The sequence below is a fragment of the Arachis stenosperma genome, chromosome 2, assembly GCF_014773155.1.
Source record: "Arachis stenosperma cultivar V10309 chromosome 2, arast.V10309.gnm1.PFL2, whole genome shotgun sequence".
Taxonomy (NCBI): domain Eukaryota; kingdom Viridiplantae; phylum Streptophyta; class Magnoliopsida; order Fabales; family Fabaceae; genus Arachis; species Arachis stenosperma.
The window spans coordinates 31295590-31308107 of NC_080378.1; the positions used below are offsets into that span (position 1 = coordinate 31295590).

The 12518-nt window shown below is 40.7% G+C and overlaps 1 non-coding gene across 1 annotated transcript; it reads right to left on the reverse strand.

Annotated features, from left to right (window-relative positions):
- Positions 1-8598: 8598 nt before the first annotated feature.
- On the reverse strand, positions 8599-8706 carry LOC130964821 (small nucleolar RNA R71). The gene has a single exon (XR_009080892.1). It is a non-coding gene; the product is annotated as a small nucleolar RNA R71 (small nucleolar RNA).
- Between the last annotated feature and the right edge of the window lie 3812 nt (positions 8707-12518).

Below are 12518 nucleotides of genomic sequence, written 5' to 3' on the forward strand. Positions count from 1 at the left end.
TCCTACTCAGAATACCACAGACAAGGTTAGACCTTCCGGATTCTCTTGAATGCCGCCATCAGTTCTCGCCTATACCACGAAGACTCTGATCTCACGGAATGGCTGGCTCGTTTGTCAGGCGAGCACTCGGTTGTCAGGCGATCAACCATGCATCGTGTTATCAGGAATCCAAGAGATATTCACTAGAGCCTTGGTTGCTTGTAGAACAAGAGTGGTTGTCAGTCACCTTGTTCATGAGTGAGAATGATGATGAGTGTCACGGATCATCACATTCATCAAGTTGAAGAACAAGTGATATCTTGGACAAAGAACAAGCGGAATTGAATAGGAGAACAATAGTAATTGCATTATTACTCGAGGTACAGCAGAGCTCCACACCTTAATCTATGGTGTGTAGAAACTCCACCGTTGAAAATACATAAGAACAAGGTCTAGGCATGGCCGAATGGCCAGCCTCCCAAATTGAGTTCAATCATAAAACATGATCAAAAGCTCTCTAATACAATAATAAAAGGTCCTATATATAGAGAACTAGTAGCCTAGGGTGTACAGAGATGAGTAAATGACATAAAAATCACTTCCGGCCCACTTGGTGTGTGCTTGGGCTGAGCAATGAAGCAATTTCGTGTAGAGACCCTTCTTGGAGTTAAACGCCAGCTTTTATGCCAGTTTGGGCGTTTAACTCCCATTTAGGTGCCAGTTCCGGCGTTTAACGCTGGAATTTCTTGAGGTGACTTTGAACGCCGGTTTGGGCCATCAAATCTTGGGCAAAGTATGGACTATCATATATTGCTGGAAAGCCCAGGATGTCTACTTTCCAACGCCGTTGAGAGCGCCCCAATTGGGCTTCTGTAGCTTCAGAAAATCCACTTCGAGTGCAGGAAGGTCAGAATCCAACAGCATCTGCAGTCCTTTTGAGTCTCTGGATCAGATTTTTGCTCAGATCCCTCAATTTCAGCCAGAAAATACCTGAAATCACAGAAAAACACACAAACTCATAGTAAAGTCCAGAAAAGTGATTTTTAACTAAAAACTAATAAAAATATACTAGAAACTAACTAGATCATACCAAAAACATACTAAAAACAATGCCAAAAAGTGTATAAATTATCCGCTCATCACCTCCCAACACCAAACTTAGAGTTTGAATGTGGGGGTTCAACACCAAACTTAGAATTTGATTGTGGCCTCCCAACACCAAACTTAGAGTTTGGCTGTGGGGGCTCTGTTTGACACTGTTTTGAGAGAAGCTCTTCATGCTTCCTCTCCATGGTTACAGAGGGATATCCTTGAGCCTTAAACACAAAGGATTCTTCATTCACTTGAATGATCAATTCTCCTCTGTCAACATCAATCACAGCCTTTGCTGTGGCTAGGAAGGGTCTGCCAAGGATGATGGATTCATCCATGCACTTCCCAATCTCTAGGACTATGAAATCAGCAGGGATGTAATGGTCTTCAATTTTTACCAGAACATCCTCTACAAGTCCATAAGCTTGTTTTCTTGAATTGTCTACCATCTCTAGTGAGATTTTTGTAGCTTGCACCTCAAAGATCCCTAGCTTCTCCATTACAGAGAGAGGCATGAGGTTTACACTTGACCCTAGGTCACACAAGACCTTCTTGAAGGTCATGGTGCCTATGGCGCAAGGTATTGAGAACTTTCCAGGATCTTGTCTCTTTTGAGGTAATTTCTGCCTAGATAAGTCATCCAGTTCTTTGGTGAGCAAAGGAGGTTCGTTCTCCCAAGTCTCATTACCAAATAACTTGTCATGTAGCTTCATGATTGCTCCAAGGTACTTGGCAACTTGCTCTTCAGTGACATACTCATCCTCTTCAGAGGAAGAATACTCATCAGAGCTCATGAAAGGCAGAAGTAAATCCAATGAAATCTCTATGGTCTCAGTGTGAGCCTCAGATTCCCATGGTTCCTCATTAGGGAACTCATTGGAGGCCAATGGACGTCCATTGAGGTCTTCCTCAGTAGCATTCACTGCCTCTTCCTCCTCTCCAAATTCGGTCATGTTGATGGCCTTACACTCTCCTTTTGGATTTTTTTCTGTATTGCTTGGAAGAGTACTAGGAGGGAGTTCAGTAATTTTCTTGCTCAGCTGTCCTACTTGTGCCTCCAAGTTTCTAATGGAGGACCTTGTTTCAGTCATGAAACTTTGAGTGGTTTTGATTAGATCAAAGACCATGGTTGCTAAGTCAGAGTGGCTCTGCTTAGAATTCTCTGTCTGTTGCTGAGAAGATGATGGAAAAGGCTTGCCATTGCTAAACCTGTTTCTTCCACCATTATTGTTGTTGAAACCTTATTGAGGTCTCTGTTGATCCTTCCATGAGAGATTTGGATGATTTCTCCATGAAGAATTATAGGTGTTTCCATAGGGTTCTCCCATGTAATTTACTTCTTCCATTGAAGGGTTCTCAGGATCATAAGCTTCTTCTTCAGATGAAGCATCCTTAGTACTGCCTGGTGCAGCTTGCATTCCAGACAGACTTTGAGAAATTATATTGACTTGTTGAGTCAATATTTTGTTCTGAGCCAATATGGCATTCAGAGTATCAATCTCAAGAACTTCTTTCTTCTGATTCGTCCCATTGTTCACAGGATTCCTTTCAGAAGTGTACATGAATTGGTTATTTGCAACCATTTCAATTAGTTCTTGAGCTTCTGTAGGCGTCTTCTTCAGATGAAGAGATCCTCCAGCAGAGCTATCCAATGACATCTTGGACAGTTCAAACAGACCATCATAGAAAATACCTATGATGCTCCATTCAGAAAGCATGTCAGAGGGACACTTTCTAATCAATTGTTTGTATCTTGGACAGTTCAGGCTTTCTTTAGGTTGTGAGTCCAACCATATCCTAGCTCTGTCTTTTACAGCAAAAGGGAATAGCATAAGTCTGTAGACCTCAGGGTTAACCCCATTAGTCTTGACAGTGTCACGGATTTGCAAGAATTCAACTAAAAACTGATGAGGATCTTCCAATGGAAGTCCATGGAACTTGCAATTCTGTTGCATTAGAGAAACTAATTGAGGCTTAAGCTCAAAGTTGTTTGCTCCAATGGCAGGGATAGAGATGCTTCTCCCATAGAAGTCGGGAGTAGGTGCAGTAAAGTCACCCAGCACCTTCCTTGCATTATTGGCATTGTTGTTATTTTCGGCTGCCATGGGTTCTTCTTCTTTGAAGATTTCTGTTAGGTCCTCTACAGAGAGTTGTGCCTTAGCTTCTCTTAGCTTTCGCTTCAAGGTCCTTTCAGGTTCATGGTCAGCCTCAACAAGAATGCTTTTTTCTTTGCTCCTGCTCATATGAAAGAGAAGAGAACAAGAAAATATGGAATCCTCTATGTCACAGTATAGAGATTCCTTGAGGTGTCAGAGGAAAAGAAAAATAGAAGGAAGAGGTAGAAGAATTCTAACTTATCAAGAAAGATGGAGTTTGAATTGTGCATTGAAGAGGAGTGTTAGTCCATACATAGAAGGATGTGAGAAGAGGGGAAGAATTTGTCAAAAATAAATTAAAAAGATTTTAAAAACATTTTGAAAAATACTAATTGATTTTCGAAAACTAAGAGTGGAAAAGAAATCAAGTGATTTTTGAAAAAGATTTTGAAATTAGAAATCAAAAAGATATGATTGAAAAATTTTGAAAAAGATGTGAGAAAAAGATATGATTGAAAAGATATAGTTTTAAAAAGATATGATTGAGAAGATATGATTTGAAAAACAATTTTAAAAAAAAAGATTTGATTTTAAAAATTAATGACTTGGCTAACAAGAAAAGATATGATTCAGACATTAAACCTTTCTCAACAGAAAAGGTAACATACTTGAATTGTTGAATCAAATCATTAATTGATAGCAAGTATTTTTGAAAATGGAAAGAAATTGATTTTGAAAAAGATTTGATTGAAAAGATTTAATTTTGAAAAGATTTTGAAAACTTGAAAAAAATTTGAATTGAAAACAGAATCTTCCCTCTTGTGCCATCCTGGCGTTAAACGCCCAGAATGGTGCACATTCTGGCGTTTAACGCCCAAATCTCTACCCTTTTGGGCGTTAAACGCCTAACCAGGCACCCTGGCTGGCGTTTAAACGCCAGTTTTCCTTCTTCACTGGGCGTTTTGAACGTCCAGCTTTTTCTGTATGTTCTAAATCTTCAATGCTCTGTATTATTGACTTGAAAAGACACAGATTAAAAATATTTTTGGATTTTTAATAATGAGGAATAATAAATGTAACTAAAATCAAATAACAATGCATGCAAGACACCAAACTGAGCAGTTTGTATACTACTGACACTAACAAAATGAGAATGCATATAACAAAACACTCAAGTCAAGAGAATTCAAAGATCAGAGCAAGGAAATCATCAAGAACATCTTGAAGATCACTTAAGACACATGAATGAATGCAAGAAGAACAAAAACATGCAATTGACACCGAACTTAACATGAGACACTAGACTTAACAAGAAACATAAAATATTTTTGGTTTTTATGATTTTGTAATTTTTTTTTTGGACTTTTTTCGAAAATTAAGTGGAAAAGAAAATAAAAGTATCAAAATTCTTAATGAGAATTCCAGGAATCATGCAATGTTAGTCTAAAGCTTTAGTCTAAAGAAATTAGACATGGCTAGCCAAGCTTTAGCAGGACATTACATTCAAGAGCTAAATTGATGATAATCAATCAGCTTTGGTGATGATAAGAACATCACCTTAAAACACTAGAATTCATTCTTAAGAACTCTGAAGAAAAATACCTAATCTAAGCAACAAGATGAACCGTCAGTTGTCCAAACTCAACAATACCCGGCAACGGCGCCAAAAACTTGGTGCACGAAATTGTGATTCATTCTTTTCACAGCTCAAACAGTCCCCGGTAATGGCTCCAAAAACTTGGTGCTCAATACCATGGTCTAAACATAATTTCACAACTTCGCACAACTAACCAGCAAGTGTGATGAGCGGATAATTTGTACGCTTTTTGGCATTGTTTTTAGTATGTTTTTAGTATATTTGGTTGAGTTTTTAGTATATTTTTATTAGTTTTTAGTTAAAATTCACTTTTTTGGACTTTACTATGAGTTTGTGTGTTTTTCTGTGATTTCAGGTATTTTCTGGCTGAAATTGAGGGACCTGAGCAAAAATCTGATTCAGAGACTGAAAAGGACTGCAGATGCTGTTGGATTCTGACCTCCCTGCACTCGAAGTGAATTTTCTGGAGCTACAGAAGCCCAATTGGCGCGCTCTCAACGGCATTGGAAAGTAGACATCCTGGGCTTTCCAGCAATTTATGATAGTCCATACTTTGCCCAAGATTTGATGGCCCAAACCGGCGTTCAAAGTCACCGTCAGAATTCCCAGCGTTAAACGCCGGAACTGGCACCTAAGTGGGAGTTAAACGCCCAAACTGGCACAAAGGCTGGCGTTTAACTCCAAGAAGAGTCTCTACACGAAAATGCTTCAATGCTCAGCCCAAGCACACACCAAGTGGGCCCGGAAGTGGATTTTTATGTCATTTACTCATCTCTGTACACCCTAGGCTACTAGTTCTCTATATATAGGACCTTTTACTATTGTATTTTCATCTTCTGATCTTTGGAATCGTTTGATCTTTAGATCTTTTGATCACTTTGGGAGGCTGGCCATTCGGCCATGCCTAGACCTTGTTCTTATGTATTTTTAACGGTGGAGTTTCTACACACCATAGATTAAGGTGTGGAGCTCTGCTGTACCTCGAGTATTAATGCAATTACTATTGTTCTTCTATTCAATTCCGCTTGTTCTTGTTCCAAGATATCACTTGTTCTTCAACTTGATGAATGTGATGATCCGTGACACTCATCATCATTCTCACCTATGAACGTGTGACTGACAACCACCTCCGTTCTACCTTAGATTGGGTGAATATCTCTTGGATTCCTGATACACGATGCATGGTTGATCGCCTGACAACCGAGCGCTCGCCTGACAAACGAGCCAGCCATTCCGTGAGATCAGAGTCTTCGTGGTAAAGGCAAGAACTGATGGCGGCATTCAAGAGAATCCGGAAGGTCTAACCTTGTCGGTGGTATTCTGAGTAGGATTCAATGATTGAATGACTGTGACGTGCTTCAAACTCCTGAGGGCGGGGCGTTAGTGACAGACGCAAAAGAATCACTGGATTCTATTCCGGCCTGATTGAGAATCGACAGATGGATAGCCGTGCCGTGATAGGGTACGTTGAACATTTCCACTGAGAGGATGGGAGGTAGCCACTGACAACGGTGAAACCCTTGCATAAGCTTGCCATGGAAAGGAGTAAGAAGGATTGGATGAAGACAGTAGGAAAGCAGAGAGACGGAAGGGACAAAGCATCTTCATACGCTTATCTGAAGCTCTCACCAATGATATACATAAGTATCTCTATCTTTATCTTTATGTTTCATTCATCATCTATACCCATTTGAGTCTGCCTGACTAAGATTTACAAGGTGACCATAGCTTGCTTCATACCAACAATCTCTATGGGATCGACCCTTACTCGCGTAAGGTTTATTACTTGGATGACCCAGTACACTTGCTGGTTAGTTGTGCGAAGTTGTAGTGATCACAATTTCGTGCACCAAGTTTTTGGCGCCGTTGCCGGGGATTGTTTCGTGTATGGACAACTGACGGTTCATCTTGTTGCTTAGATTAGGTATTTTTCTTCAGAGTTCTTAAGAATGAATTCTAGTGTTTCATGATGATCTGTTGAAGTCTGGCTGGCTGTAAAGCCATGTCTAATTTTATTGGACCGAGGTTTCAACTTATCATCACAAGAGCTTGTTGATTTCTATCAATCTTGCTGTTGGAGCAGTGATCTGCTAAGGCTTGGCTGGCCATTGGCCATGTCTAGTGTTTTGGACCGAAGCTTTCTTTGAAAGCTTGGCTGGCTGTGAAGCCATGTCTAATTCCTGGACCGGAGTCTTAGACTAGCATTGCAATGATTCCTGGAATCCAAATTAAGAATTCTGAAACCTTTATTTTCTATTTCCATATAATTTTCGAAAAATCCAAAAAAATTTCAAAATCATAAAAACCAAAAATATTTTATGTTTCTTGTTTGAGTCTAGTGTCTAATTTTAAGTTTGGTGTCTTGCATGCATTGTTTATTTGATCTTGGTCCTATTTTCAAGTCAATAGTACAGGGAACTGAAGATTCAGAGCATGCAGCAGAGGAATTACACAGAAAAAGCTGGGCGTTCAAAACGCCCAGTGAAGAAGGACAGACTGGCGTTTAAACGCCAGTCAGGGTGCCTGGTTGGGCGTTTAACGCCCAAAAAGGTAGTGCATTGGGCGTTAAACGCTAGAATGTGCACCATTCTGGGCGTTTAACGCCAGGATGGCACAAGAGGGAAGATTTTGTTTTCAAATCAATTTTTTTTCAAGTTTTCAAAGTTTTTCAAAATCAAATCTTTTTCAAATCATATCTTCTCAATCAAATCTTTTTCAAAATCAATTTCTTTTCTTTTTCAAAGATACTTGCTAACAATTAATGATTTGATTGAACATTTCAAGTATGTTGCCTTTTCTGTTGAGAAAGGTTTAATGTTTGAATCATATCTTTTCTTGTTAGGCAAGTCATTAATTTTTAAAAATCAAATCTTTTTAAATTGTTTTCAAATCATATCTTTTCAATCATATCTTTTTTAAAAGCATAATTTTTCAAACATATCTTTTTAATCACATCTTTTTCAAAAATAGTTTTCAATCATATTTTTTTTCAAAATCTTTTTCAAAAATCACTTGATTTCTTTCCCACTTTTAGTTTTCGAAAATTATCAATCAATTTTTCAAAATGTTTTTAAAATCTTTTTAACTTAATTTTCGAAAAAAATCTCTTCCTCTCTTCTCACATCCTTCTATTTATGGAGTACCACTCCTTCTCAATGCACAATTCGAACTCTATCTGATTAAGTTCGAATTCTTCTACCTCTTCCTTCTAATTTTCTTCTTCTCTGACACCTCAAGGAATCTCTATACTGTGACATAGAGGATTCCATACTTTCTTGTTCTCTTCTCTTTCATATGAGCAGGAACAAAGACAAAGGCATTCTTGTTAAAGCTGACCCTGAACCTGAAAGGACCTTAAAGCGAAAGCTAAGAGAAGCTAAGGCACAACTCTCTGTAGAGGACCTAACAGAAATCTTCAAAGAAGAAGACATGGCAGCCGAAAACAACAACAATGCAAACAATGCAAGGAAGGTGCTGGGTGACTTTACTGCACCTACTCCCGACTTCTATGGGAGAAGCATCTCTATCCCTGCCATTGGAGCAAACAACTTTGAGCTTAAGCCTCAATTAGTTTCTCTAATGCAACAGAATTGCAAGTTCCATGGACTTCCATTGGAAGATCCTCATCAGTTCTTAGCTGAATTCTTGCAAATCTGTGACACTGTCAAGACTAATGGGGTTGACCCTGAGGTCTACAGACTTATGCTATTCCCTTTTGCTGTAAGAGACAGAGCTAGGACATGGTTGGACTCACAACCTAAAGAAAGCCTGGACTCATGGGAAAAGCTAGTCAATGCCTTCTTGGCAAAGTTCTTTCCACCTCAAAAATTGAGTAAGCTTAGAGTGGAAGTCCAAACCTTCAGACAGAAGGATGGAGAATCCCTCTATGAAGCTTGGGAAAGATACAAACAATTGATCAGAAAATGTCCTTCTGACATGCTTTCTGAATGGAGCATCATAGGTATTTTCTATGATGGTCTCTCTGAACTATCCAAGATGTCTTTGGATAGCTCTGCTGGAGGATCTCTTCATTTGAAGAAGACGCCTACAGAAGCTCAAGAACTAATTGAAATGGTTGCAAATAACCAATTCATGTACACTTCTGAAAGGAATCCTTTGAACAATGGGACAAGTCAGAAGAAAGGAGTTCTTGAGATTGATACTCTGAATGCCATTCTGGCTCAGAACAAGATATTGACTCAACAAGTCAATTTGATTTCTCAAAGTCTGTCTGGAATGCAAAATGCACCAAGCAGTACTAAGGATGCTTCATCTGAAGAAGAAGCTTATGATCCTGAGAACACTTCAATGGAAGAGGTGAATTACATGGGAGAACCCTATGGAAACACCTATAATTCTTCATAGAGAAATCATCCAAATCTCTCATGGAAGGATCAAGAGAGACCTCAACAAGGTTTCAATAACAATAATGATGGAAGAAACAGGTTTAGCAATGGCAAGCCTTTTCCATCATCTTCTCAGCAACAGACAGAGAATTCTAAGCAGAACCACTCTGACTTAGCAACCATGGTCTCTGATCTAATCAAAACCACTCAAAGTTTCATGACTGAAACAAGGTCCTCCATTAGGAATTTGGAGGCACAAGTGGGACAGCTGAGCAAGAAAGTTACTGAACTCCCTCCTAGTACTCTTCCAAGCAATACAGAAGAAAATCCAAAGGAGAGTGCAAGGCCATCAACATGGCCGAATCTGGAGAGGAAGGAGAGGCAGTGAACGCCACTGAGGAAGACCTCAATGGACGTCCACTAGCCTCCACTGAGTTTCCCAATGAGGAACCATGGGAATCTGAGGCTCAAAATGAGACCATAGAGATTCCACTGGACTTACTTCTGCCTTTCATGAGCTCTGATGAGTATTCCTCCTCTGAAGAGGATGAGTATGTCACTGAAGAGCAAGTTGCTAAATACCTTGGAGCAATCATGAAGCTAAATGACAAGTTATTTGGAAATGAGACTTGGGAGGATGAACCCCCTTTGCTCACCAAAGAACTGGATGACTTGTCTAGGCAGAAATTACCTCAAAAGAGACAAGATCCTGGGAAGTTTTCAATACCTTGTACCATAGGCACCATGACCTTCAAGAAGGCCTTGTGTGACCTGGGGTCAAGTGTAAACCTCATGCCTCTCTCTGTAATGGAGAAGCTAGGGATCTTTGAGGTACAAGCTGCAAGAATCTCACTAGAGATGGCAGACAACTCAAGAAAACAAGCTTATGGACTTGTAGAGGATGTTCTGGTAAAAGTTGAAGACCATTACATCCCTGCTGATTTCATAGTCCTAGAGACTGGGAAGTGCATGGATGAATCCATCATCCTTGGCAGACCCTTCCTAGCCACAGCAAAAGCTGTGATTGATGTGGACAGAGGTGAATTGATCATTCAAGTGAATGAAGAATCCTTTGTGTTTAAGACTCAAGGATATCCCTCTGTCACCATGGAGAGGAAGCATGAAGAGCTTCTCTCAAAGCAGAGTCAAACAGAGCCCCCACAGTCAAACTCTAAGTTTGGTGTTGAACCCCCACATTCAAACTCTAAGTTTGGTGTTGGGAGGTTCCAACATTGCTCTGAGCATTTGTGAGGCTCCATGAGAGCCCTCTGTCAAGCTACTGACATTAAAGAAGCGCTTGTTGGGAGGCAACCCAATGTTATATTTTATCTATTTTCCTTTGTTATTTTATGTTTTCTGTAGGTTGATGATCATGAGAAGTCACAAAAACAATTGAAAAAGCAAAAACAGAATGAAAAACAGGAAGAAAAACAGCACACCCTGGAGGAAGAACCTACTGGCGTTTAAACGCCAGTAAGGCTAGCAGATGGGCGTTTAACGCCCAGTCTGGCACCATTCTGGGCGTTTAACGCCAGAAAGGTGCACCAGACTGGCGTTAAACGCCAGGAAAGGGCAAGAACCTGGCGTTAAACGCCAGAAATGGGCACCAGTCCGGCGTTAAACGCCAGAAATGGGCACCAGCCCGGCGTTTAACGCCAGAATTGGCTCAAAACGCATTTTTGCATGCCATTTGGTGCAGGGATGACTTTTCCTTGACACCTCAGGATCTGTGGACCCCACAGGATCCCCACCAACCCCACCACCCTCTTTCTTCTTCACCCATTCACCAATCACCTCAATACCTCTTTCCCAAAAACCCTTCACCTATCAAATCCCATCTTTCTCTTCACCACTCACATCCATCCTTCATAAAACCCGACCTACCTCACCCTTCAAATTCAAACCACTTTCCCTCCCAAACCCACCCATACATGACCGAACCATGAGCCCCCCTCTCCTATATAAACCCTTCTTCACTCCTTCATTTTCACACAACCTAAACACCACTTCTCCCCCTCTTTGGCCGAACACAAAGCCATTCCCTTCTTCCTCATTTCTTCTTCTTCTACTCTCTTCTTTCTTCTTTTGCTCGAGGACGAGCAAACCTTTTAAGTTTGGTGTGGTAAAAGCATTGCTTTTTGTTTTTCCATAACCATTTATGGCATCCAAGGCCGGAGAAACCTCTAGAAAGAGGAAAGGGAAGGCAAAAGCTTCCACCTCTGAGTCATGGGAGATGGAGAGATTCATCTCAAGGGTGCATCAAGACCACTTCTATGAAGTTGTGGCCTTGAAGAAGGTGATCCCCGAGGTCCCTTTTTCACTCAAAAAGAGTGAATATCCAGAGATCCGACATGAGATTCGAAGAAGAGGTTGGGAAGTTCTCACCAACCCCATTCAACAAGTCGGAATCTTGATGGTTCAAGAGTTCTATGCCAATGCATGGATCACCAAGAGCCATGATCAAAGTGTGAACCCGAACCCAAAGAATTGGCTTACAATGGTTCGGGGGAAATACTTAGATTTTAGTCCGGAAAATGTGAGGTTGGCATTCAACTTGCCCATGATGCAAGGAGATGAACATCCTTACACAAGAAGGGTCAACTTTGATCAAAGGTTGGACCAAGTCCTCACTGACATTTGTGAAGAGGGCGCCCAATGGAAGAGAGATTCAAGAGGAAAGCTGGTTCAACTAAGAAGGCATGACCTCAAGCCCGTGGCTAGAGGATGGTTGGAGTTTATCCAACGCTCAATCATTCCCACTAGCAACCGGTCCGAAGTTACTCTAGACCGGGCCATCATGATTCATAGCATCATGATTGGAGAAGAAGTAGAAGTTCATGAGGTTATAGCCCAAGAACTCTATAAGGTGGCGGACAAGTCCTCTACCTTGGCAAGGTTAGCCTTTCCTCATCTCATTTGTCACCTCTGTTATTCAGTAGGAGTTGACATAGAGGGAGACATCCTCATTGATGAGGACAAGCCCATCACTAAGAAAAGGATGGAGCAAACAAGAGACCCCTCTCATCATGAGATCCCTGAGATGCCTCAAGGGATGCACTTTCCTCCACAAGACTATTGGGAGCAAATTAACACCTCCCTAGGAGAATTGAGTTCCAACATGGGACAACTAAGGGTGGAGCACCAAGAACATTCCATCCTCCTCCATGAAATTAGAGAAGATCAAAGAATCATGAGAGAGGAGCAACAAAGACAAGGAAGAGACATTGAGGAGCTCAAGCACTCCATGAGACCTTCAAGAGGAAGAACAAGCCGCCATCACTAAGGTGGACCCGTTCTTTAATCTCCTTGTTCTCTATTTTCCTGTTTTTCGAATTTTAGTGCTTATGTTTATCTATGTTTGTGTCTTGTGATCATTAGTGTCTATGCCTAAAAGTTATGAATATCCTA